The 27,832-nt window shown below is 36.5% G+C and overlaps 1 protein-coding gene across 3 annotated transcripts in view; it reads right to left on the reverse strand.

Moving 5' to 3' along the window:
• Nucleotides 1-27,832, reverse strand: part of LOC100577522 — a 215,898-nt gene that overhangs the window by 118,645 nt on the left and 69,421 nt on the right. Inside the window, exons 1-3 of one of the 3 annotated variants that reach the window (XM_016917353.2) lie at nucleotides 24,036-24,768; nucleotides 23,432-23,919; nucleotides 21,130-22,820 (exon numbers count right to left, since the gene is read on the reverse strand). The gene's annotated coding sequence lies outside the window, so the exon portion shown is untranslated. Of the gene's footprint in view, nucleotides 1-21,129; nucleotides 23,170-23,431; nucleotides 23,920-24,035; nucleotides 24,769-27,832 lie in introns of those variants that run through there. The other 2 variants (XM_016917352.2, XM_016917357.2) reach the window with 2 other exon arrangements.

The raw sequence follows: 27,832 nt of genomic DNA on the forward strand, positions 1-27,832 counted from the left end.
AACCATAAATGGATCAAAAAGCGCATTAAATCCAATTATTTTCTTCAACTTGCTCTCTCCTCGTAATATTCCTTCGTATTGATTAATTTTAAACGCTCGAGACAGTGTATGCATCGTCTCAAAAAGATTCCAAAAACAACAGTTAACGTGATAATTTCTAAATATTATAAATTTGTCAAAAATTGCCGTTGCATTATAAATATATATTCGCTCCAAGCCAGACTCTGCAATTCGACCAAGCTGCGAGGTCGCAAATTATAGGTCACACCATAAATCAATCCTTTAAAACTGCGCCAAACTTTCACTGCCTTTACAACCTAATAATTTACCCTCCGAACGAGGTCTCAAATTCCATAGTTACTTCCTCCACTAGTTCTAAAAACTAGTCGCATTATATATATCTATGATATCTTTCCACATCACAGATAAATACTCAACTTTATAACTCGACGAGGATAAACGTGAAACTCCAACAACCTCCATCAAACCTTCCATTTTGCCACTTCTCAAACGCGATCAATTTTCTTGGCAATCGATCTCAAAATCGTTTCTTAATCAATTACAGTCTTGGAATAATTCTCAATCGAGTGATCTTCTGTCCAATAATTTCGAAACTCGATCAATTTTCAATCATTGGATCACCTTTTATCTATAATGTGCGTGCGTTACGATTTTAATTAATATAATTTGCATTTCATTTGTCGTAAAACTGAATGATAAATTATCGTCGATGAATCACATAATTCCAAGACATCAATTAGATATTAAACTACCATGCATGCGTTTTATCGTCAAAGGTAAAATCTTGATTAGTGGTGATTTAACAATAATTGCAACGGCGGAAACGGATTCCAGCCAATTGCCATTACACTTCATTATCGCGTCCAACGTAATTAACATCGTTCCGCGAGAACAACGGTTGCACGGCAGATATTATTCTCGTTCGACGATATGGACGATATGATCCGCCTTCAATTCTACCAAAGAGAAAAGTGGCTAGGATCATCGGTAGTGGTACACGATACGTCACATTCCAATTTCTTTCTTCCGAGGGAGGATTAATTTGCAAGCATTTCCATTACAATTGGGACGACGAGGCTGGCAACTGGATGCAAAATCTCAAGTGTTACGGGCTTCTACCCATCGAGGCGCTTTTGATAATTATTCTTGGCAGCTATGTAATAGCAAGTATGAAATAGTGGGTATTTAGGATGTAAGGTTATTACGCGTGGATGAAATGTGTCTAGAATGCAGTGAGGCGAGTATAATTTTACGGCCTTCTCTTATTGTCCCGCTATAAAGGGTGCGATAAGTCGTTATACCGAGAAATTGTTACGCTGATGATAATTCTGATAATTCTAAAAATGTGATATTTCTCGCGATTTCGTTACGATTCTCGCATAAATTATTCCGATTAAATGGAGATTTACGAGATAAGTATCTTGTGGCTCTTCGCGACACTTTAACTCGTTCAACCGTGATATATCATATTGAAAAGAGAGTATTCGCGCAAAGACTAGGTTGAAATGCTGAAGCATTTATTATACCGGAGGATAGAAGCTTTGAATCAAAGCGCAAATTCGTCTCTTTACCTTCCTTGCAACGTTGAATCGACTTTCTGCTCGTGACATTCTGTGTCGAGCATGTAATTAGCCATCGCGCAGTTTACTATACAGATTCACTTAATCTCATCATCTAATTTAAGCCACTTCCACCGATTGCACATCGCAACAACCTTCTCTACTTCGAAAACTCCCTTTTCAAACGGAAATGGACCTACGTATTCACGCTGTTAAACAGAACATTTTGAATTCCTATCAAGAAATAATAGAATAAACGAATGATAAGAAAAATAATCCAATAAGGGATGATCATTCTCTCAGAAACCAATTTTAAGTTCACAACACGTTTCATAAACGTAGTTTCGTTCTGCAACTACTACCAGAGAATCGAACTTCAAATTTCAAAGCGAGCTTCAAAGCGCATAATACACACAAGAATACACATACTTAACACATCGTGGAAAAAGAATATAAGGAATCGAGAGATGTGAAATGCAAAAAGGAGGGAGGGAAAAATGAAAAGAATCGAGGATTTGCCACTTACGTGGAAACAAGAAAGGACAGGAGCGTGGATTGGAACGTCAGAAAAATATATTCATCGTTGGATACGCATTCGAGAGCGGATCGATCGCGGAGAGTCCGCAACATCTGCCCGAGGGATGCATCGTGATGCACTTTTCCACCGATCTCTTTTCACTGCGCTTTCCCCGCAAACCGAGAATGCACAATGGAGGATACGGCGCGGAGCTTCTTAACATTCCGCCTTTCTTTGATTTATCTTCTACCTCCTTCGAGCGGTTCAAATGATAATAGAATATAGAAACGCTCGCAGATATTCTTCTGCTTCCATTTACGATGTTAAATGACGCTCGAGAAGGTTTTTTAACGATTGTACACGTGAAATTTTTCACGAAACTCGAGATTTATAGAAATAAAAATCTAATACGAATCCTCTTGAATTTAAATTTTAATTCGAATGACTATTTAAAATAATTTTTAGATCAATTTAGACTCTCGATAAATCATTAGTAAGATCCTTGCAAGCAATATTTTTTCAGAAATAAGCACATAAATCCTGTTAAAATTAAAAAGCTTTAAACCGTTATAATTCCGAAAATAATAACTTCCGGTCAACGAATGAATATCATCGGAAGCGCGGAATCTTCCTCTTCTAATTCCTCTTTGAATTATCTCGATACGACTTCCGGTTCCCGAGATATCGTGTAAAGAAAAGTGTAATTTTTAATTGTTTATTATCTCCGTCCTTGTCGCTTGCTACTCACTGACCTATCTCAAGTCCCAGACAAGTGGCAGACGCGTTTCCAGGAAAAATAAGTAGGTCATCAGATCGCGACTCCGTTCATAATCTCCGCGCTATGAAAACTTTGAATCACAAAATCTCAGCAATCGATTGAGATATCGGGACGAACCAAAAAGTGATTCCAACACGATTTTCTCTTCACATCCACAGTAGATTTTGATACTAAAATTTTTAATTTCTTATCCTACATCTTTAGAATCGTTTATTTTCTTCCATCGAATTTTATTAAAAATCCTAGCAATCAATATGGATCGTTCTATCGCCGCATCGAATATTCTTTTTTTTTGCGAACTCGAGCACGAACGTTCGGCCATTTACGCGAGATTTCTCCGTAGGATCCAGAAAGAATAGACGTGGAAACGTTGAAGCGCGCGATTATTGTCCCGAAACGCTCCAAGGAATAGTGAATTCGAGCCAATTTTACTATTGTAAAAGGCCAAGTCCTCGCGTCTACCGAGGCTTATTCCCGATAAAGTCCAATCTCCTTACTTCTACCCACGTAAAAACGCCGTTTAATGCGATGTCGCTCTTACGACCGAGGCGGTGAGACCAGGATGGGAGGAGATTTGGAATTCGTTCAGCGAGAGAGAGGCGCGCGCAAGGGAATAAAGCGGGGAAAAATAATATTAAGACAGTCTCTGATTCGAGGTATTGACGGGCAGAAAAAAACTTACGTTTCCGGGTCACAGACCCGGTTCAACCTTTTCTCTCGACGAAGAGGAAGATCGTTGAGAACATTGGCCAATAACGAGACGATCCTCTTCGAGGATAAATAAAAGTAATATACGTTGGATGGATATTCTCGATCCGACTTCAATTCAATGATTTTACACAATTACCATCTCCTCCCCGATTTTTTTCGAGCGAAACAATCACCGTCCTTCGTCGGATTAATCCAAATCCTGACTGGGAAAAGGAAACGACGAGAAGACGACTCCTCTTTCTTTTATCTATCGTCAAGAGATTCGACTTTCGTTCCTTCTACGAATTAAAAAACCATAAAGGAGAAAAAGGAAGGATTCGAAGGGGCTTCTTCCGGCCGATATGCTTCAACAGGGAAGAACTTCTCGAGAACAGAATATCTATTATTACCAAGTCCAAGTCACTTTTCTTGCCACGTTAATTTCCATGTTCCACGGTTATGGTGGATAATGTGCGTAACAATTAATCAAAATTCTGGTCAAAGCGGAGGGAAGCTTTCTTGCAGGGAAGATTTGGGTCGAAACTTGTGAAACCAAGAGAGTCTTTCGTCGTCTTGGGAAACTTGTGCGTTCCAGGATGACCTCGTAAAAAAGTGTTCAAGAGGGAGGAGATGGGGAAAAAATTATCGATCGAGGGAATCCATAAGATCGATCGAACTTAACCATCGTGTTCAGCTAGCTGTTTATAGACATTTTATCATCGTCCAGGAAACGCGAGCATCTTTTGCCTATGAAATGTTAAAACCTCGCTTTACGAGAGTGTAATCGTGAGTATCAAGAAGAAGAGAAGGTTGAGGTGGAATTACAGCACGTAAAGTTTAAATTCTTCCAATCTCAAGTAGTAAATCTTGCAAATTCGTATATATCTTGAATCGATAAATAATTTCTTGAAGCACGTCATTGGAAAGATTTTATGTAAATTGATCAGTGCGATCCACTTCTCCAAGTCGCATCAAAACTCCGTGAAATATCTTCGAATTCTGATTTTATGAAGAAACTTAGTTCTATAACTTTCTCTTTCATTCCTCATCAAGATTCTCATCTCGTCGAAATGGGGAAGAAATTAAGGGATGTACCGGGGGTTGGTTCATCTCGCACGAATCAAGCGATTTTTCCAGGTGTCAAAACTTTCGCTAATAAATAGCTGTTACATTCGCGATTCTATTTATGATTATCTCCTGGCTAAAAGTTTTGGATATTACACGGATCCTGAAGATCCTATCCTAACAAGCAAACTCCTCATCGCTCGTCCTTTTCGGATGTGGACCCATATTTTTAAAACCACTACAAAAAAAAAGGAAAAGGTTAGTTTAAGATAAGTAATGAAAGAACACGACAGATTATATATTTACCTCAACTCTTCCTCTATGCTCTCTCCAGTGCGCTTTTATCGTTGCATTATTGGAAAATGGAAACACGATACAATTTTCGAATTAATTTAATTCCTCTTTTCTATAAACACGTCATCTAACGTAATCTTCTCTAGTAGAACTCTATGAAATACTTTCTCCAACGATTCGAAAGAATCAAACATTTCTTTCTTTCGTTGTCTAAACGTATAACAAAGAAAAGACTTCGTTTCATCATCAAATTCTTTCGTTCAAAAAGAATTTGAAGTTCGAAATAAATGGAAAAATGAGGATCCGAGTAAAGATGAATCAGTCTTGCGTTAAATTCTTTCTTATAACAACTCGTATCGTGCGGATAATAGCAGTATACGGAATTAATAGGTGGATTTTCGTTGTTTATGCTTCGACTTTAAAGAATTTACTCGAGACTCTCTTCGAGTTAAACTCGAAAACAAGGAAATATTTATCGTCCATTATCTCTTGCGAGCAACCGACACTTAATCGGAAATAATGCTTCCACTTTTTTAGAAAATCCAGTTGAAAAAACACGGAATCATCCACACGCGGGATCATCTCGTAATCGGTTTAAACGCAATCGTGAGATTTAATGGCGTAGATCGAATAATAGACGAGGTCGAGACAATTAACTGGTAAACTTTCTTTCGAATTCCCCCCGCCTACGGATTAATATTCACCCTCGTTCTCCGTATGCTGGAAACGGTTTTGAATTAACGCGTTACGATGTGTCGAGATCACGATCAGGCATGGACAAGTAGTAAATGACGATAACGCAATTAAGGCAAGCAGTTTCAATTCGTGGCAGAATTTCGAGTAACACGATTATCGTAAGCTTGGTGTGCTCGTAGAGAAGTTTCGGTTGAATGTAATCATTAACCCCTTCGTGGAAATCTTCGATAAGGAGGTGTAGAGCGAGTAGATTCGAATTTCGCCGAATAAATTAGAATTCTTCAGTTTTATTCGCATAAACAGGATAGATTCAAATTTCTTCATTTGTTTCTTAAACGTCGACTTGCAAATGTCTTGATTAACGGATAGATTCTTTAATATACACTATTTTTAATGAATAATTATTCTTATTTTATTTTTTAATTATCTTTCGTCTTCGAAATTCAATTTTCAATTACAAACTGTAGATCGATAATATATTAGAACATAATTTTCTATGAATCCGGTATATCTTTTATCAATCCAATCCAATGAATAATTATTCTTATTTTATTTTTTAATTATCTTTCACGTCGCTTCTTTCACGTCTTCGAAATTCAATTTTCAATTACAAACTGTAGAACATAATTTTCTATGAATCCCTTATATCTTTTATTAATCCAATTATCCGAATCTTTTCACGTATTTCATATTTCACTTCAAGTAATTGTTGAATTCGATCCTTCGATTACTTCCAGCCTTCGAACATAATTTTCCACGAACAACGATCCAATATTATTAAATCTTTCTTATTGCGTGCCATTTTTTAACAACAAGTAGATATCTTAGTTGATCCCCATATCGCTCTCTGCGGTCTGTTGACATCCGCCACACCTTTTTCTTGATTACTCTCACGCCAACCCCCGCGACACCCATTTCCATACGCGAATGAAACGCGAATCCTCTTCCCTCCTCTTCACTTTTCCCCATCTTTCCTATTTCTTCCCCTCGCCGCTCTTTTCCCGTTCGGGCCACGAGCACTTTGTGAAATACACTCGCGACGTGTCGGGACGCTCGAGAGCCCATTCTAATTCAAGCTCAAGCGACGTTAACGAGTCCACCTCGAACCTCCCCCTCCCCCCACCTTTCGTGGAAAACACCGCGCCACCAGCATTTTATAACGCTACTCCAATCCCTCGCTGGAGTTGCCGCTGCTTCTGGCACAAGCTTGAAAATCCGCTTGAAAATCGGCCCGCGCGTCGATGCGTGCCACCAGCGAGGCCGCTGAATTTCGCGTTGCGTTAAACTTACCCCCGCGCACGGATTTATGTTAATACAACGCGGCGGTGTGCGCGTGAACGAGTCGGTGGCCACGATATTTACATAAATTCCGATCCCCCGAAAGTGGATTTATCCGCGGATAAATCTGGTGAAATTTTGAAAACGCGTTAGAAGTTTCAAGACGGGGTGGTGACTTTCCATATATATATCTTAAGTATTATCTCTGGGTCGAAGGTGTAAGGCGCTTCATCTCGGGTTATAATCTCGCGTGTTCTTAGACGAGGTTGAAAGATGACGAACGCAGCTTCCAATATTGGTGCATTCTCATTGCGTATACGTAAATGTGTGAAATATATATTATTCGATGATGCGCAACAAGTGAGCGATATTTAAAACTGTAGCCTACTTTACGATTTTTGTCTGTTGATAAATGAATAAATTTAACGATGTCGGGGATATAGTTGGAGTGTTGTGTGAATAATTAGAAAGAAAAAGGGGAAAGAGAAATATGTTGCGTTCGATTGATTCGCGGAACTCTCTGTCGTGCATTTATCTTTCGGATGTCCTGTTCTGTTGAGGGAGAAAAAATAAATATCGACGCGCTCGCAACGAGATAAATCATGCCGCGTGAAATCTGCAGTGAGAAGTATAGCGGTTATCGTAAATTAAACACGAGGACGAGAGGAGAATAAACAAGAGAACGATGATAACTTTGCCCTAATTGTGTGTGTTTTCGGTGATGAGTTTTCGCTTGTTTTGGCATGCTGTAAATAAATAATCGTACTTGTTTTATTTTAGCATGGCAAACGCGTAAAAGATCGAGATCGAGCGTATAAATTTGGATATCTTGATAGAATCTTAAGAGAGAACATTCCAATAGAATCCTTAAGTAGAATATTCTTTGTACATTCCTTTGAAAATATTTTGGCAGGAAACCAAGAAGATCCGACCGTGGTAGAATTCTAAAGAAACTCGCTTCTTCCAATACCAGGCTAAGACATTTAGTGTTACGGTAGAATCTTGTTAGAAGCCAAAATGTCTTGAAAAAAAAAACACGTGGCAAATATTTCAGAAAATAGAAACGGAACAGCAGTCAATTATTTTTACTTGACTGTGATTTTTATCACTGTATTCTGTTAATTTTTTTCTTTTTATTTATTGTTCCTCTTTCGTCTCTCATCTTTTACAGATTCTTCTCTCCTTAGCTTCTTTCTATCCATCGTTCCAATGTTTTTATACACCAGACCCTTTTGTCCTTTTTATCGCGCGGCTTTCCCCTCGCGTCACACACCTTCTTTCATCATTTCGAAATTTCAGCTAAGACGTTTTAAGAAGCGAACTCTCAAAGGGAATTTAAAAGAGAATTCTATTGGTAAAGGAATTAAAATTTCACGATTCATTACGTTGAAATAACATCTGAACAATATTAAATCAAAATGTCCCCCTTTAAATATTATTTCCTCTCTTTTCCCCTTTTCATTAGCTCCCAATTCACGTACAATTTTTTTTTTAATGATCGTCAATTAATAAATTATTATCGAGTCCTCTTCTTTTACTTTTCATTCTAATCTATTTCATTCACGATGCGCCTTTTCAACTCTTCGACGATTCTTCAAAAATCGCCAAAAGGATAATCCACCCTCTCCTTTCGAGAGAGTTCGCACCTTCAGCATTTATGAAAAGCCGTTTCAGTACACACGCTTCAAGATCATCGGATCAGCACGTATCCACTCGATGCGACGTCAACTTTGATCTCCGAAAAGAGAGGAAAAGACAGGGATCGAGATTCCTGTTGTGTGATTTCCGCTCAAGCCTGTATAGTTATAGATCCCCTGTGACCCATTATCGGCCAGATACGTGCTCTACTTCTTTCGCTATTCGAAATTCGTTTTCGACTTGGAGGCAAAGTTACGAGAGGCGATGAGAAAATAATTTGTATATTTTTGCAATGGAGCAACGACGAATTGGATTGACGAATTTTTAATGAGTGAGAATTAGAAAATAATAAGCCGAGAAAAAATTGCTTAAGAGCGTATCGTTTATCCATTGTTACGTCGATTGTATTGTTTTAATTAATGATATTCGCGGTGAAGAAATTCGCGATGAATTTTTGAAAAAGAAGAAGAATAATTTTATAATTAAAAATTGATCGTTCAAATTTTTGGCTGATAAAATAACTAACTCGATAGTTTGACAATAATTTTTAATAGTATTCTTCCTCATAAAAAATAACTTTTTCCATTTCTAAATCCTTTTCGAAAAGAACTCTTCTTCGTGATTGTTCGTTCAACACGATATCTATATGCAACGAGACAAGATCCAAAGCTTTTTCATCGAGATTACAGTTTTGAAAAGACGTGCTTCCCAACTTTGCGTGTAGTCAGATTGAAATTCGATTAAACTGTTGCTCGAAAACGGAAGACTGCAAAGATCTTCGTGGAAATTAACTACTTTTTGCCGACTAGATTCCCTTCCAGGATCTGTATTTATGCAACATAAACGGCATGCCGCGCAAGATGTCACGAACTTTCGTCTAAATTTCACTTTTAGCAAATGACTAATCCTCCGCACGTCTCTTTCGAGGAAGTTCTAATCAGTAGTCGAGCAAGTTTTGCGAAGTGTAGAAACTTGGTATTCCTATGAATTGGATACGCAACTGCCAAGTATCAAAGAAGGGATGATTTTCGGGGATATCTTTGAAGATTAAATTGCAATGGCTCATCCAGTTATCGAATATACTTGCACTTCGAATACATTCATGTTATATACTCCATGTATTTTTGATATATCCAAATATGAAGTTTCAATTTCGAATGTAATATCAATTATATAAAAAGATATAATGATTCTTTCTTCCTTCAATCCTTATTTTCTTGATAATTGCATGTTCACTTTGTTTCATTCGAAATTTTATTAATTATTATTCAAAATTTATTGAATATTTCAACAACTACCTATTTTAAGGCATTTAGAGAGTAATTTCTCTCACATAAATTTCTACCACATAGGAAATCTTATGAAGAATATTTTCCAGATCCATGATAGATAATCGTCTTTGAGCTTCTTCTGAACTGGCAAAAAAAATGGCAATTAAATGGTCACGAGATATTCAAATTATTCATCATCCAATCGATAAATTCGACTTGACCAGAGCTTAACAAGAGATTCCATCGTTCTGTTACTTTTTTATCTTTTCATTCCAATTCCATTCATAATTCCCATTAATCATACCATCGAGCATTGTTGGGACGAATCGTCTCGAGCAATCCAATATCTTCAAGACGAACATAATCGCGGCAAAAGGAGACATTTTTCCCCGAATTTTCGTAAATCATCACGTATCAAACGGCCGGCGATTTATTACGCGATATAATGGAATCGACAAGCGGCTGCTATTTATCGTGCCGTCTATAAAATTGTGTGTCGTTCGAGACGCGATAGAGGCACGAGCTCGTTATTTACGGGCGTTGCTCGTAATGGGGCGAAAGTATTTCAGCGTTAAAAAATTATCCGCGCCTTTAGCGGGTCCTCGAGTTTTCTTCGACAATTCCAGCTAACTTACGAGACGGTGTAAGAAATTTCGAGCAGATTTCTTCCTTCGAAATTCCAGTATGCTGGAACTGATTCGTGGAGAAACGCGCGCGTAGAAATTTATGTATATATAAAAAAAAAAAAAAAATTTCTACTACGAATTGTGATAAAATGTTACACGTACGGTGTAACGTTGCGAAGGTTTGAAAAATAAAATTTTTGTCACTTGGAGCACAATTTTCGAGAAAATCAAATTTGAAAAATTGTCAGGTGAAGTTACCAGAATTTGATTAATTCCCTAGACTAGAAATATGGCTAGAAACACGCGTGAAAAAATCCTCTAAAAAAAAATTCAATTTCTTCAATATCAATTGAATCGATAGAATTTACAAAATTTCATCTTCTCGAGAACAATAAGTTTTCGGGTAAAAAATTTCATTTATCATATATTTTTTTTTTTACACTTTTCGTAGATGGAATGACCTCGTATTTCAACAGGAAATTATATTCACGTGTAACCGTTCAATTTTCCGAAATCGAAACTATCAAAAAATTTTCCTTCTATAAATAAATTTCCATTTATTTTTTCACGGAAGAATATAGAATCATACTACGATTATATATAGCAATTACAAGTATAATTCTATATATATATCGTTCCATTTATGTCAGCTGAAATTGAAGGTTTCGCAGCGATCGGTTAAATTGCGAAGAAAGTTTCCACGGAGGAAGACAATTTATTGATCGAGAGAAATATAAGAGTGGAAAAAGAAGTTGGAAGAAGAGAGAAAAAAGTTTGGAAAAACAAACGCCAAAATTAATCTTCGATCCGGGAACACGGTACCGATGTAGTTCCCTCGCAACGTTTAATTCAAGAAGAGTCTCGTACCAAAAGAGAAATTTCCATTTTTTCTTTCCTTTCCTTTCCTTTAAAATTCGACCAAAGTCACTCTTCTCGACTTTTCCAACGGCGCCGTTTCCCAAAGACTTTCAAGATCTCAAAGTGGCCGCGCACAATTTACCTTCGCGCGATTCTCGAGACCTATTAAGTCGATCCGACCGGAAGGAAGTTGGAGAGTGTGGAAGGGACAAGAGGATGAAGAGGACGTTCGAATAACGAACGAGCCAGTTTCACAGAATCCTCGACTTATCTTAAAAATCATCTCCTTTTCGAAATACGTCGAGTTGAGGAATGGGTAATTAATTGGTAATATTTCTCCTTCGTTCCACGCTTACAAAAGATGCGATATAATCTGTAACAGTTTTAAAAACGTCCCTCGATAATATTGATGATGAAGAAATCACTTGTAAAGAACGAGTATATAATGCAATTTTCACGTGCATCGACGAATTAAAACCGAGATTTTGGATGTAGAATTGTGTCAACTTTAATTTCTTTAAATCATCAATGACTTCATCATTGATGTGTATGAAGAAGAAGTGAAGAAACTGACCTAATTTTGGCTAGACAACGATCAATTGTATTCGAATAGAATTTTCTAAGAACATTTAAAACAGGAAATGAAGATAAAACCGAAAGAAATAGAAACAGATTACTACACGATTATAGAAATATAAATAAATAGAAAATTTTCTTATAGACCTGGTAAACCAAAAATATATTGAATCCATCAAAATCAACCAATCAGATATTCCTTAGATATTCCCTTCAAAAAAGATTTCTTTCTAATTCCGCACAATGCACAAACTCGCCAACTTATTTATAATTATATGCCGGAGGCGCTATTGATCGTTCTAATTGGATTCGTGGTCGAATAATCGAACCAAGGACCAATTTAAGACGCTGCTTCTTAAGACGCCGCTGGTAAATCTCATTAGCGTCGATAGGAAGATTTCGTGAAAATAATAAAAGAAGAAGAAGAAAAAAAAAAGAGAAAAAGACAGATCGAGAATGAACTTCCTTCTTGTACCAACACTGTTTCGCAATCCAGAAACCGCGTGTCTCGATTATGCCATTCGAAACCAGGCCATCCTATCCTGTTCTTCCGTGGAAAATATTTTCCACGAGATTGGGAACGGGCTATTGAGAAAATTAGGATCTGAGAAGACGGTAGGATTCGAGAGGGAATAAAATTGAATGTTAGAGGAGATGTTCGATAATTGGAGAAATAATTCAAAATCTGTACGATTTCGATATACGTGAGATTTGAAAGAACGAAAAGGTTTTGATTTTCCAAGAAGGATTGGATAAATATAATAATACGATTTTTAATTTTCATTCGAATGGATTATTCAGGTTTGTACTGAATTACAAGAACGAGCCTCCCTCTTTTTTTTACGTGTCACGAGTGAAAATTTGAAAAAATGTAAATGGAGATGTGATTATTAAATTAAACCATCGTTGACGCCGGCTTCATTTCCACTAATTTTTTTAATCAACATATGTTATTAAATTCGACTTTACAACATTCTGGTTACGAAAGAAATTTCATAAAATATTATTAATTTTAAAAAAGTAGAAGTAATTATAACGTCACGTTTTTAATAAATTTCTCATTCCTATACCAGTCTCTCGTATTTAACGAATTAACAAAATTATCGATCCATATACATTCATTGAAAAAAGTACATCTACCATATTAATTTCATCGATATTAAAATTTCAATTTAAATTTCCAAATTTCTCCCAGAAATAGGGGAAACGGAGATGGAAAACAAGAAAAAGAAATACGATATATTTCGCGGTAAATATGCTCGATAATGGATTCACAGAGGCGAAAGTTAATTATTTTCCAAGTCTTTCCGCTTCGTGAAGGGATGAAACGCGAAAATCGTAAGAACGATATTAGGCAATGTCCTCTTCCTAGATTTATAGGCAGAATGCCTCGACACGCAACCATCTTTTCACATGAAACGCAACCTGGCAACGGACCAAATTGTCCAAAGACACCGTGGATTCTTATTATGGCATGCTAGCGGATTTTATTCGCCTTTGCACGCAAATTTCCTCGCGATTCGAACCAGTCACGGGATCTGCAAGTACATTCCTCCCTGGACATAAATCTTCTCGGTCAAAAATGGAAAAGGTTAGACGAACTTCGACTTCCCTTCGAATATTCCAACTATTTCCGTAAGGAAGAAAGTTGACCGAAAATGTGAAAAGCTGAGGTTTGGCCTTTTTCGAAAGAATTGAAATTTTACTAATGGAAAGACGTGGCCAAGATTCTCCTAGTATTTTTGTATCAGATATCGTTTGTATTTATTGTAAAGAAGAAAAATATGTACAAGTATTTTTAAATTGTGTGTACAGCCACGCGAAGATAATCTAATAACGATTTTCACGTCACGAGAATTTTAGATTATCTTGGAAAAATAGGAATAATGGTTCTTTTAGAAAAGCTAGCCACATATCGCTTCTACGAAGATAACTTATACAAGAATTTTGAAATCGTGTAATGTAATTGTATAAAATTACACTGTTTTAAAAATACAATTCTTTGCACAAAAATCCTACGAAATTTATAATAATCTATTGTTTACCTGTTTAGACTTTCAAAAAAAATTATAACCATCACACGTAATATTAAACTAGTCGGCAACTAAATTTTCAATAATTTTTACAATCACGTATCGATCTTTTCAATGATATCAATTTATCATCGATCTTGTCCAATTTCTCTATATAACCATTATTCTTGGCGGGAATCATAGTCACTGGCTTTCCACCGGCTTTCCAATCGTTAAATATTCATGCAAACCCGAGAACGCGTTATTTATCGGAATCTGATCACCCGGTTATCCCATCTGGCTGAATTATAAATAGAATAGTGCTCGGATCGAGCCAAGTCAGATCCCTTTCAAACACGTATCCCTTTGGATCCGTATATAGAATACGTTTCAACAGGCACGATCGCCTTTAGGCAACACGAGTGACTGCGTCCAGTTATTGCACAGACGATGCAAGATATATGGAAATGTAAAGCTAATAATAATAACGGACACGCAGGAAATACGCAAGATCACTGCTTTGTCCAAATAATAGATGCAATTAGCTTTGCAACGTATCTTTGGATATGACCATAGAATCCACGGATGATAAGATTATGCAGGAATTTTGTGAATTAACCTCTAGGAATTATATCTGTACACGATATATCCTTCTCAATGAGGATTAAAAATAAAATATGAAAATTATCGATGAAAGTTCTTCTTGTACGATTTATAACGAGTTCTGTCTAAATAAAATCGCGTCATTTTTACCCAAAATCCATTAAACGATTACAGAAATAGAAAGCCCATCCTCTCGAATCCGCAAGATTACCAGCATCGACGAGTTTGCCCGATTTACATAAACAAATGTACGAAACAAGGCTTTCGTCTGGAATTCGCGCGATTCAACGACCAATTTCCCGTAATCTGCCCTCGGCGGAGCGTTATCGGCGAATTCGGTGTAACTGCTGGCGTTGACAGCGTGTAACTAAATATCAGTAAAACGCATTGTTTCGTGATCGACAGCGACCGCGGTTACATCGGTTCCAATACCGATTCCGCTCGTGTTCAAAGCACGCGACACGTTCAACGCGTCACCGTGTCGTCCTGTGACGACAAATTCGTACGCGCTGTCGGTTTCCGCCCATTTTCTGATCGATCATTTCCGCCGATGCTCGAAAAATATTTCGTCTTAACTGGGGAGATAGGTAATTAACGACGAATATTTGGAGGTGAAAAAAAATAGAGGGAAGAGGGGAAGTTGAGGTAATATTTGGTAAATATCGCGGATTCTAAATCTGATGATCGAATCGCGTGATTGACGAGCGAGAAATTAAGCGATTTCACAAATTATTTGAAGCATAATTATCCACATATTATTTATATCATATATTTGTAAATATATTCGTAATTATATTTCCTAATCCTAATTTATTTTTATTCTCTCGTGTTTCAAAAATATTCAATTATCTTAACATTTATAAGATTAAGATTCAAGAATATTCAAATTACTTCCTATCCTCCAAAAACTAATAGATTATCAAGCTAAATAATTCCGAGTAATTAAATTCTCAAATGCAAAATAGCAGATACGTATCTCGTAAGAAAGGAAGGGGATGAAAAAAAGAAGAAGTATGAAAGCAAGGTTTATCAATAGAGAAACACCTTCCTCGAGGGAGAAAGAAAAAGAAACGTTTTGAAACGTTTGTTCGTGAGAATATCTTGCGACCCACGAAGTCGGCGAGTTTTTCGCCAACTTTCACGGTCTAAAACGAGCAAAATCGTATCGTTGTGCTTCGGATGAAGATATCTCGAGGTACGAGGAGAGATAAAGTGTCTTTTGCGAGAATAGAAAAAAAAAAAAATAAAAAGAAAGAAAAGAATTCGAAACAATCGTATTAGAAGGATCGCGTTGAGGTATAGGTGCGTTGAACTCGAGATAAAAGGGAGCAGATTTCGCTTAGAGCGGCACAATTTAGCTACGTGGTGTTGTATTGTACCTTCAACGAGCCGTGAACTGATTCTCGCGATCCTTACTATATCTCTGACATTCAAGGATGTCGAAGTTTTTGTCGAGGTGGCTTTAATAAACCGTGCACGTGAAACGATCCTTTTTCTACGATCCCTTTTTATATATTCCTCTTCAACTTATTCGTTGAAAGTACCAAGTGTGAATCTAGACAGCGAAACAATCTAATAGACTTCTCGTCTTCTTCTCGAAAGCCACTTCTGGATACATTATGGTGTAGTAATATTCATAATATACGTTTTAAATATACTTTTTCATTCTCCGTATATCCTTTGGAATTTTGCAATTTTATAATTTTGAAGAGATATTGATTCACTTCGATGGCCGCGAAGAAAAGTTTTCAGGAATTTCACTTGAAATATGACAGAAACAGCAGAGTTATAGCACCAACGCGAAAAAAGGTGAAATCTTTCTAGATCTTTTTTCCTCCCTGATCGTACCTCATATTCGTCGTACAAATTCAACGAGAGAAAATTATTCAACGTTCTCGTAAAGAACAAGTTGTCGTAGAATCGGAAGAAAAGCAAATTTTCCCTTCTGGGTTTCTGTTGGCTCGATCCAAGGTTCGATATAACGGTGATGGTAATTAGGAATAGAAGCGAACTCGTGTAATTATAAGGGACGTATAAACAAGTGCAACGTCGTGAAAGACTGTTCGATATTAATCTGAAAAAGGCGTGCCTCGTCCACGAAGGCGAATTATACGTCCGTGCAACTCGCGCGGACAAGCAGTGAATTAAGTCCAACCGTGGCCAGACACGAAAAAGGCGTATCCTTCTGGGAAGTCGAAAGCATTGCCAAAGGATGGAAAACCCTGAGAACTGCGGTATATAACTCTACAGTGTCTGAAATCGAGCCAGTTCACCTCCCTCCCCCCATCGGTATTCATATGTTCCACTTCTCGTCCACCAAGATTTTCTAAATCTTTTTCTCGGAATATATTTCATCCTGGCCCATCGTAAATACCACGATTACCGCGCCACGTTGTTTTCACGTTGTCGATCATACGGCTGAGAATAGATTTTCTTCCAACCGATTTATACTACACTTCTCCGCAAGGGAATTGGATCATCGACGATCCAAGTGTACGCCGTTCGAGCTTCAATTTTCTATCGCACAATTTCAATTACTTTCTTCTCGTCGATTATTTATCACGATGCGTTATATCTTCGTTATTTATTTAAAAGAGAAATTCAATAATATTTCCCCACATCATCTAAATTCCATTATATTCCTATAGAAATCTTATCTTCCTCGTCCTTAACCATCTTCTCCTTACATCCACCCCTCTCGGGTTAAACCGCAACGGAATCTCGACTCACCCCTTATCGATTTCGCTCGATGCAAGGCCGGAAACTCGGCATCGAGGCGAACAACGTGTTCAACCAACGGTGTCGTACATCCAAGTAAGAACTTCTCTCCTTCCCCCTTCTCTAACGAGTTTTGTCAACCGATCGGACAAATTAGTCGGCTCAAAAAGCCGGGCCCGTCTTTCTCAGCCACCAATTACGCGCGCAATCGTGGCCGAGCCGCTTGTTAACGGAAGTGGATGGCTGTACTCCACTCCTTCACCCTTCTCGCGTTGATAATGGAACTTTTCAATTGAATTCACCGCGATTATTCCACGATATTTCCGAGCGACGCGCGTTCAATCCCCGTTGATCGAGGGCCGGTATCAAAACCGAGAAAGAAGAGAAGAGAAAAAAGGAGAGAAAGAGGAGGGAAGAACCGACCTCGTCCGCTAATATTTATTCACGAGAAATTACATTTTCTTCCCCGATAAGGGAATAACCCGTAGATTTCTACCCGAAACTTTTCACCCTCCCCCTCCAACAGTTTCCTCCCCTCCCCGATGCCTCGACGATTAAACACGGCGCGACTAGAAAATTCTTGCTTAACTTAATGGATTCACGGCCCATTTTGTCGACTCTGGATGAATATTTGAATATTTCATTACACCTTCCTTGAATTTTCTAGCATAACGACGAGTATTACACGGGGGCGTTATTATACCCGGCTAGTTTTGAGAAATTGGTAGATAATTGTTCTTCTAGCGAGGAGAATGGAAAGTAGATTCCAGTGATAATAATTGTTTCGTCAAAAGAGATTTTTTTTGGACGACGCATTTACTGATTAATTATGGAAGTTGGGATCCGAGTTTGATGTCTCGAGTCATAGTGAAGTGGATAACAAAGCTCGACTCCGAGGATTGCACAAATTTGCGATCTTTACTCGTTTACAGTCGACGATGTTGTTTCAATTAATTGAGCATAATTTCGTAACGTAGCTTCGTGTAGTATATTCGTACAGAATTTATAAAAATGTCGATTCATTTTTGCCTCTAATGGCTATAAATTCATTATTTTTCCTCCCTTCGCAAAATCATCTTTTCTCATTAATTTAATCCATTTGTAACGACGTGTCACACACGTGTGATATCTCAATTCTTTCGTAATGGATATTATTTATTATTTAGTACCATTACTCTTCTGATTTCTTCTTATCAGAATAAAATAAATATAATCAAAATATCCTCTCTTTCTCTAAATGACACGAGTCACTTTAAACTCAATTAAACGCACATTAATTTCTTTTCTTTCGATTCAAATTCATCGTTTATTTCAGAATGAACGATATATTTTTCCATTTTCCTTGGATTCGAAAATACTTGGATATTATCGAAGCTTTCGATCGAAGAGACGAAACACGTCCGCAGCTTATGCAAGTACACGTATGTTCCTCGTACGAAACCGGAATTCCTTGAGAGTACCCCTCCAACTGCGCGACACTTTACCGTTTTCGCCGCCACCACGATCGAAACTCACTTCCATTCGGTCACTGTTTACGGATAGTTTCGATTCGGGACCTTATTTTCTAGACCGTAGGAAGAGGAATCGAAAAGTTCCTCTACGTACGTAGTTTCGACGAGTTTATCAATAAGGAAAGTGATTCGAAGGGACGAGTATGCGGGAAAGCCCGGCTTTTAAAAGTTGTATGGGCCGGGATATGGAACGTAATGTTGGCGGAATAAGGAATATTGAAATTCGTGGATCCACTTCGAAACGACTTTTCGTGAATCCACCGTGAGATTGTTTAACCGAATACCTTTTCTTTGTTTCGAAAAGTACGTAATTGCGTTCGTCCGAGAGTGCACCTGGCAGTTTCAACTCGCGTTATTTTGCAGAAATAATATCCTCTAATTGAAGTCGAACGGAAATTTTGCAAGGCTTTTAATTTTGACAATTTTAAATAAATTTATTTGTATACACTCCTATCGATCCGTTGTTATTCAAATCTGAAATTTTCCTTTGGAAAATCTCTTGTGCTTTTTTAATCTATATACCGAAATACCGATTCATCGTTATTTAAATCACGATCTTTTAATACATCGTATTTGACATTATCTCTTCTGGAAGATCCTTCAGAATAAAACCAAGTTAGTTTCCTGAAATTGAAGAATCAAGAAATTTGATTACTGAACTGTTCTCCAATTTCCTCTCTCCTAATTCCATTCATCATTCTCCTCCAAAAACACAAATTCAACTACGAAGCAATTACAATTTCATCGCGAGCAAGATAAACAGGATACTACATCACGTGTCTGAAATAAAAAAAAAAAGACATAGATTGACAAATAATAATCCAACAGCAATCTCCACTTGACCCACTTGAAATTCTAACAAAATTGCAAAAACTAGGAGCAATCTAATGATACGCGGAAAAAGTTTCGGAGGAATTCTCCCGTGGAACGAATATCCTGCGTGACACCAGGTGGTAGACCAGGCAAGTGTTAAGAGCGTAGCCGAGGGGAGTCGTTCATGGAAGGCTTTTGTCTTCCAAGTGCTTTTTCTTGTTCCATACGCTCGATGCTTGTGTCGGAGTGACGATACGTGTCTTTAATCGGCGAGAACCGTAAGAGGATTTAAGAATTAAGAATCAAAGCGCGTCGCACGCGACTCGTGACGCGAATTCAACTTCTTTACGAGCGGTTGAATCGTTTCGTATCGAGAGAGTCGTTGGAAACGGAAATAACAACGTATTTAAATGCATGGAGATGGGATGCTTTGTGCAACTTCCATCAAAAGTTTTTTTGAAGATGATTTTGGTGGAACTTTTGATGGTGGTTCGATGTGGTGCATTCTGAATCGTGCTTGACGAAATTATCATGATTGTTCGATGAAATTATTTAGTGTTTTTTGAAATCAAAGCTTTGAGAATTTGAAGTGGAGATCCAGAAGTATTTGTATAATTGATAGATGTGAAACGAAGATGAATTTATTATTTTAATTGTAAAGCGAAATTGATACTTTTATGAATTTGTTGGATCAAAGAAATACGAAATTTTGACGCACAAATATTTAGAATTCTTAATCGTTCATAATTGAATTACTTTCATTTTGATCTATCCTTTCTGACGATGTAATTTAGTACATATAACTAAAATATAGTGACTTGGATCGATTCAAAGATTAATATTGAGAGATATTTTGAAATTGATATCGTACACGAGAGGAAATAAAACTAGAAATTGTATTAATAATGATTGACAAATATCAATAAATGATATCGCGAAGAAACTACAATTGAAGATAATTGGATAATATTCTTTCTTCCTTGTCGAGTTATTTATCGAGTTATTTATTGAAAAAACGACATTTCCGGTCCATTAATTTGCCGCCATCCGAACAATCGTTTTAACGTCTAATTTAGCAAGGAAAGAGAGACCGTATTTATAAAAGTCGGACTAATTTCAGGGAAATATTTAATTACTCGGTGTAATCGCGCGGGAAATCGATAGCCTTCCATGACACACGCTATTAATTCTTGCTTTAAGAAAAAGAAGAAAAAAATTGCTACACACTTAGCATCCTATCATCCTATTTCTTTATTAAAATATCCTGAATCCTATTTTCAACCCTATTTTCAAATAAAATTACTTAGACTCTCGTGCACGATTGAAAACTAACATTCATTAGTGAAATTTAACGAATTAAAAAACTTCCCTAACATTCTTATCGAACTTATTACGATTCGAAAAGATTTCTCCTCCATTTTTAAGAACATATTCAAAAATATAACAAAAAAGAACGAATCAATAGTAGATATTAATTCAAAAATCTAAATCTTACAGCTTCTCCACAAACAAAAATATTCGCTACACATAATATTAACTAATAATATTCGTTAAATTATCGTGCAAGAGACTCTTGAAATAACAAAATCTTTTCAAAAACCTCACCGATTTTTCGTCGTTGCCTGGGGAATCCTGGCGTGGCATTCATCTCGCCGTGGAACTAATCTGTAACAAAGATAATTTCTTAGAAAGACGGATTAGAAAACAGGCGAGGGAGGAGAATTTTCGGATCGTTTAAAGAAGCATCGAAGCGCGACAACTCTTGCTCGGCCTATGGCCAGTGTGCAAACTTTGGCACGTGTTGCACAGCAACTTCGCAGCGTTTAACGGCCCGATAAAATCTCAATTATAGTCGCTGGCGTGTCCTATGAGCTGCTAGCGTCCGTGTACACTGAGCCGCACATGGTCAACGAGTAAACGTGATCGCAATTTACCGTTTACCGATCGATTATTTTTTTTCCAGCCGGTTAAAACGAGAGAAATTTCATCCATTGAATCTTAGCATTCATCTAAAAGGCAATAAATAGCACTGAACTTTGTACAAGCATCGATTTTTTCTGACGCGAATCGTTATAAATGAAACGTGATGATGATTCAAATTCTAGTGCTTCAATTGTTTCTTCTATGCAAGATTATTTAGAAATCTTGGAAATAGTAATTGCACATTCGTTTTTTTCATGACCAGTCATATTTTATCTGACTTTTATCTGATGAATGCCACGCCAGGATTCCTCAGGCAACGACGAAAGATCGGTGAGTTTTTTGAAAAGATTTTGTTCTTATTTCAAGAGTCTCTTGCATGATTCTTCCATCTTCCTTTGTCCTTTTAAAAGAGAATAATCATGCAGCAAAGAGTCGTCCTTGTATCAACTTTTACTATCGGAATTGAAAAAAATAATTTCCTCCATTACTCTTTCCTAACATCAATTTTCCAGATAGAAAAAATACCGAAGATAGAAACATTATTTAAACATTGGACGACAATTCGATCAATCGAAAATACCATCACATCCTCGGTGAATCGAAGAAAATCTTGTACCTTGGAGCGAACCTGGTTGGAACACTGAACGAGATAAACTTGGAGATTGCAGTATCTTCGCGCGAAGGCTCAAATTTGAACCAGCAGAGTTTCGCTGCGCATCGGAAAATTGCCACGACCGCGCCATTAACCGATGCGCTCATGGTGTAATTGCCCTTTTCCGACCCTCGCCTCTTGTTTTCACCGGTCATTTGTCCGCTTTCGCGTCAATTCGCGGACACCTTGCCCTCCATACACTTCGTCGCGACTCTAATTGAGATTTTATCGGCGGATAAACCGGTTGGATTTTCGTCAGAGTCGCGGCCGCGTTAATTATCCGCTTAACAATGGCCCTGGAAATGCTCCGCATCAAATTTCGCGCGTCGACGATACTGGTGTTACAGGATATGCACGCATCAAGTTTTAATTCGAATAGTTTCATCGTACAACATAAACAAAACTAGGTGCACGTATTATCATATGCAGAAGTTGTTGCTACGAAACACTATGAAAATTTGCAAGCAGTTATATTTCTGAAACAAAGAAACAAAGAAAAATTAATACAGATATTTTTAAAAAATCGAATTGTTTCAGTGCAACATTGATAAAAATGAGACGCTGTTACCCTCGCAATAGTACGAAAGCTTAAATACAGGATCTCTTGCTACGAGTATACTTAAATCTCCATTTAAACCCGATCTCTGAATCTAGATATCCAAGTAGCTTGTAGTAAACCACAATCTAGAGCCATGGAATGACCACGAAGATGAAACGCACGCTAGAAAGGAAAGACAATTTTCCTGAAGTGTTTTCCCGACTTATTAGTGGCGCGAAACTGATTATAGAGATCTCTTGGATCGGTTTCCAATATTTCGAAGCGTAAAATTCAGTATAGATCGAATGCCAAACACAATTTTGCCTGGAATTGAAGTTTCGGCAAATTGAAGCAGCTGCCAAACCCGCTTCTCGTTACACGGAATTTTGATAAATGAAGTTGCGCGTTAAAATTCGCGATTCGAATGGAATTCCGTTCGATAGAATAAAAACGGAAAAGTTCTCTTCATTCGAGTAATTTTATGTTAAATATATTCAAACGTTATCGATGGAACAAGATAATTATCTAAAAATTGGATAATAAATTAACAAAGGGAAATTAATAAAAATAGTATTAGAGAATATGAAAAATTCTATTATCTCTGATTTCTCGTGAACACAACGCATATCGAGATTTAATCTTCCATCTTATTTCTTCATTAATATATTATCTTCCATTAGATTTCGAGGAAAAAATCGAGAATATTTCCGATCCACGACCATTATGATTCAAAACTCTAACTTCAACTACCACTAATACATCCAAATAAATTTCCAATATTTCTCAACTCAAACCTTTCATTTCCTCTTCGTTTCAACTCTTTGCTCTTTTTTGCTCTCATATCTCTAATTCCATATTATTTCCATATTATTTCACAATTAGACGAGACGGGAACCTTTTTGACCGTAGATAAGATTCGAAGAATTCGCTCGAGATGATGTATTTCAAAATTCATTAATATTTATCCCGAATCGAAACGATTTCGGATAAACGGATCTCTTTTGTTTCTCGGCTGTTCCACGGAGAAACTTATAGTTTACGCGTCGTTTGCGGCGGGCCGCTGAATTATTGCCCCGGGAATCGGAAGTAATTATTTCTTCCTTCAACTTGAACTCGGTGCACGGGCAATTAATCATGCTTATCATAATTATTCGCCACCGAATTTGCACGGAAAAAGCCCGATATTTTTCATCCTTTATTCGTTTCTTTAATTTTTCAGATGAACGAGAAGATATTTTTCTCTATGCATCACTACTCGTGAAGTGAAAATACGTCTGCAAATCTGAAATAATAAAAAAAATTAATTTTACAAGTATAATATAAATCCCTATAATTACACATCTTTGAATTACATATCGTGAAATAATTATAATTCGTATACTTCCACGATATATTTACCAAAATTAAATGATCAGGAAATGACGATATCGAATATTTTGCATTATTTTCAATCTGAAAAAAAAAATTATTTCAAGAATGATTGAATACTCCTTCTTTTTGGATTTGTAATACCGAGAATATCTGTTACTAAAATTATTATTCGATTGTCAATAATCTGGACTTTGGAGCAAAAAGTCCAAAGTATAGAGGGCGCGAAGGGCAGGGGAGGGGAAGTAAAAACGATCCTCGGGGAGCACGAGTGCCAATAAAGCCGGGTTAATAACGATAATCGCCTGTTAAGTCAGGGTATATCGTAGCACGATGTGTCAGATACACACATTATCTCCGATTTTTTGGCGCACGCACTTATTATCGTTCGACGTGTCGGCCTGGGACAGATAACACTGGGGGGGAGGAGGGGGCTGAACGATAATTACAGGCGCGTATATATCGTTCGGGGATATTCGTGTATAAATCGATGCGATTATTCTTTCCGTGACATTTTTCTGACGCGCGACACACTCGTGTGAAACGCAGTGCGAGTATTACCACCGATGCTGCGAACAAACGAAAATTTGAACGCTTACGAATTATTACACGTGCCAATATGCTAGGCGAAACGAATGTGCCCGATAGTTATTCGGCAGATAGGGACAGAATGGAAAATTTATTGCCGCTCAGAGTGATAAGTTTGAAAAATTGTTTGATATTTTTTTTTCGAGAGACGAGTCGATGATTATTTGCAACGTGTACATATATATAGATACATAAATTTGATGGATTGGGTGAAAATTCAATTTTTATAAAAGAGAAATTTAATCCGATTTATATATTTCTGTTCTATTCAAATATAACAAGTATCTAATTATCTTTGTGTAATCATTTTTGTATCATACTATTGTACTTAGATTGTTAATAATTTCTATGAAAGATATAAATTTATAAAATAATAAATAATTAATCGTTAATAACGTTAATATGATAAAATATTTGCATGGATCAATTAAATGCATTAAAATTCAAGGGAAACTGCATTAATATAAAGGTGCATAAATTTCTAAATAAATATATTTCGAATAATTATTGACTCGCCTTTCTATTATCCTTACCCATTCGTTTTAAATACTCTCTCCCTTTTATGATATATTTATCACATTCGTGATTTAAAGCGAATATAAATAGATCAAGCAAATTTATACGATTCAAAAGATTTTTGGATAATATATATTATATATATTATACGTTAAACGAAATTCGAGATTTCGTTTAAATTTATATCCTACTCGAATTTCCAACGAATACGAGAAATTAATTTTATCTTACGAAAAAATTCCATACACGAAAGAATTATCTGGCATTTGATTACATTATTTAAATATAAGTGGAAATTTAACGAGAATTTTATATATTCTTTTTTTTTTTTTTTTTTTTAAGATTCAATGAACGGATAGGTATTGATCAAGATCACCAATTCGATCAATAACATTATTTTCGACAATAGCGAGGTTGGAAATTCCATTTCTACGACCTTACGGTTGAAAAGCTCTCCTCGCTCTGATAATTCTATCGATAAGAAGCATCGATAAAGAATTCATTTGAACGGCGTGTCTCCATCCCACGATTCGATGAACCGTGTATGCCTTTCTGCGAAACTGACAAACGCGATAATCGAAAGCCAAACTTGCTCTGACGCAGTACGAGGAATCTGTCAACCATCCATCTTCGAACGGAATTCTTGTTAAACTTCCATAGAAATTGCGCTGTACGTCAATTCCTATTTCCTTTTCTGTTCGACGATGTTAATTCAACGATAAGTTCGAAGCTAATTACATCTTTTATCGTTGAAAATTTTTCGTCTCTGACGAGAGAGACTTGGAAATTTCATCGTTACTTTGGTATATTAAGAGGAGGATGAGATGGTAAAATGATAAACAAATTTTGAAAATTATGAGATTTAGAAATCGTTTGATGTTAAAAAAGATAAAGAAAGTGGAAAGAAAGAGGAAAAAAGAAAATTAGAGGGAATTTCATGGAAATTGTGCGGGTCACCCTAATCCTACGCTTTTCCACTATTTTATTCCGGATAAAAGTTTTTGTACATATACATTCAGCTTAAACCGGGGAGTCTCGTTACCGGAATACTAAATTAAAAGTAAAGTAACGAGAAAATAAGAAACAACGATGTCCCACTTGGAAATATATATAAAAGGACACGTGAACTTTGTTTCTGAATAAAATTTTATTTTTACTAATTATTAATCTTTACTTTTTTGATAATTCCTTTTTAGAATTTCCACTTTTCGCGTTGTCAGCTTGACATTTTTGAACATTAAAAACTTTATACTTCCTTAAATAATCTCCATCCTTACCGAGATTTAAAAACACGTAAGAAGATGATATTTTCGAATTTATCAATTTATACTTTTTTTAAATTTCCTTTTATCCAGAAAACCTCTCACGTTTCCTTTAGCGCCCTCAGAGACTCGCCAAGATGAAAGAGACGCGATAAAAATATTAAACGAAACGTATTAAAAAATTCGTTTGACCAAATTTCAATATTCATCATTCAATAACATATGTATAAATACATGAAACCCGTTTCAAATAAACTCGAACCGAATGAATAAGAAAGTAACGATATTTCATTCGGTGGAACGAAATAATAAGCTAAATAATTCATCGTTAAGAATAGCTGTCGAGTATTTGCGCGAATGCAAACGATCAAGGCAAAGTAATATTCATGTTCCGCTTTTCCATTGTTGAAAAGGAAACCGGAACAGCGGGCGGAAAATTTAGATCGTAGCTTTTCGAAAATCAACGCGCTGTTATTTCGCCTCTCTGTGTAACGAACACTTAACCTCCTAGCCCGCGTAACAGCGATAAGATAATAGCATGATACGAAAGAAGAGGAGGAGGAGGAGGAGGAAGAAGAAGAAAAAGATGGGGGAAGGAGAAGTGGCTGGCCTCGAGCAACAACCTGCCGAAAATCTGTTTTCCAATAAGCGACACGATACACATCGCCCGGCGAATTTCGCCATCCTGATTCCCGATGCAATTCTATGCAAAACAAGTGCCCCCCCCCCCCTCTCCCATCGAATTCCCTCTGTATCCCGGTAATTGCGCTATAAGCAGATTGAAAACTTGCGCGAGCAAACTTCTTAAGTAGGTATTACGAGCTGGATGTTTCTCGTGGAATGATATTGTCCGGGCTACGTGGAATCTCGTTTATGATACAGAATGTTACGTTGGAAAAAATAAGTTGATTCTGTTTTTTTTTTTTTTTTTTTTTTTTTTTTTTTTTTTTTTTTTTTTTTTTAGGAGGAATAATGTAGATTTCATTCTTTTGCATAAATGAAATCGTATATTGATTTTCTTCCTTTTAATACATTACGAGAGAAAATTAAAAAAAAAAGAATGATAACATTATTCGAATGGAAATTTTTTAATTTGATTAAATCGTATTCATTCATCAAAGAAAAGAATTAATTTTTGAAGAATGAATGTGAAGGAAGAATAAAAATTAATCCTTTTTATTACTAGAAATATGAGGTACGTATTATTTTAGGTATTATAATTTAATAATAGGTGTAATGTAAAGTCAAACTAATACAGAGATATTTAGATTATTTCAACAATCGACACGAATATTTAATTTTGAAAAGTAAAAAGAAATAACTATAAATGTAGAAAATGGAAAAGTTTGTACATATTTAATCATTAAGAACTTCCTCATACCTCTCATTCTTTATTCTCTCTGCGTTTAAATGTAAATTAATGTAAATTACGTGATCTAAAAAAAAAATTGAATAATTCTA

The sequence above is a fragment of the Apis mellifera genome, linkage group LG1 (genome assembly GCF_003254395.2).
Source record: "Apis mellifera strain DH4 linkage group LG1, Amel_HAv3.1, whole genome shotgun sequence".
NCBI lineage: Eukaryota > Metazoa > Arthropoda > Insecta > Hymenoptera > Apidae > Apis > Apis mellifera.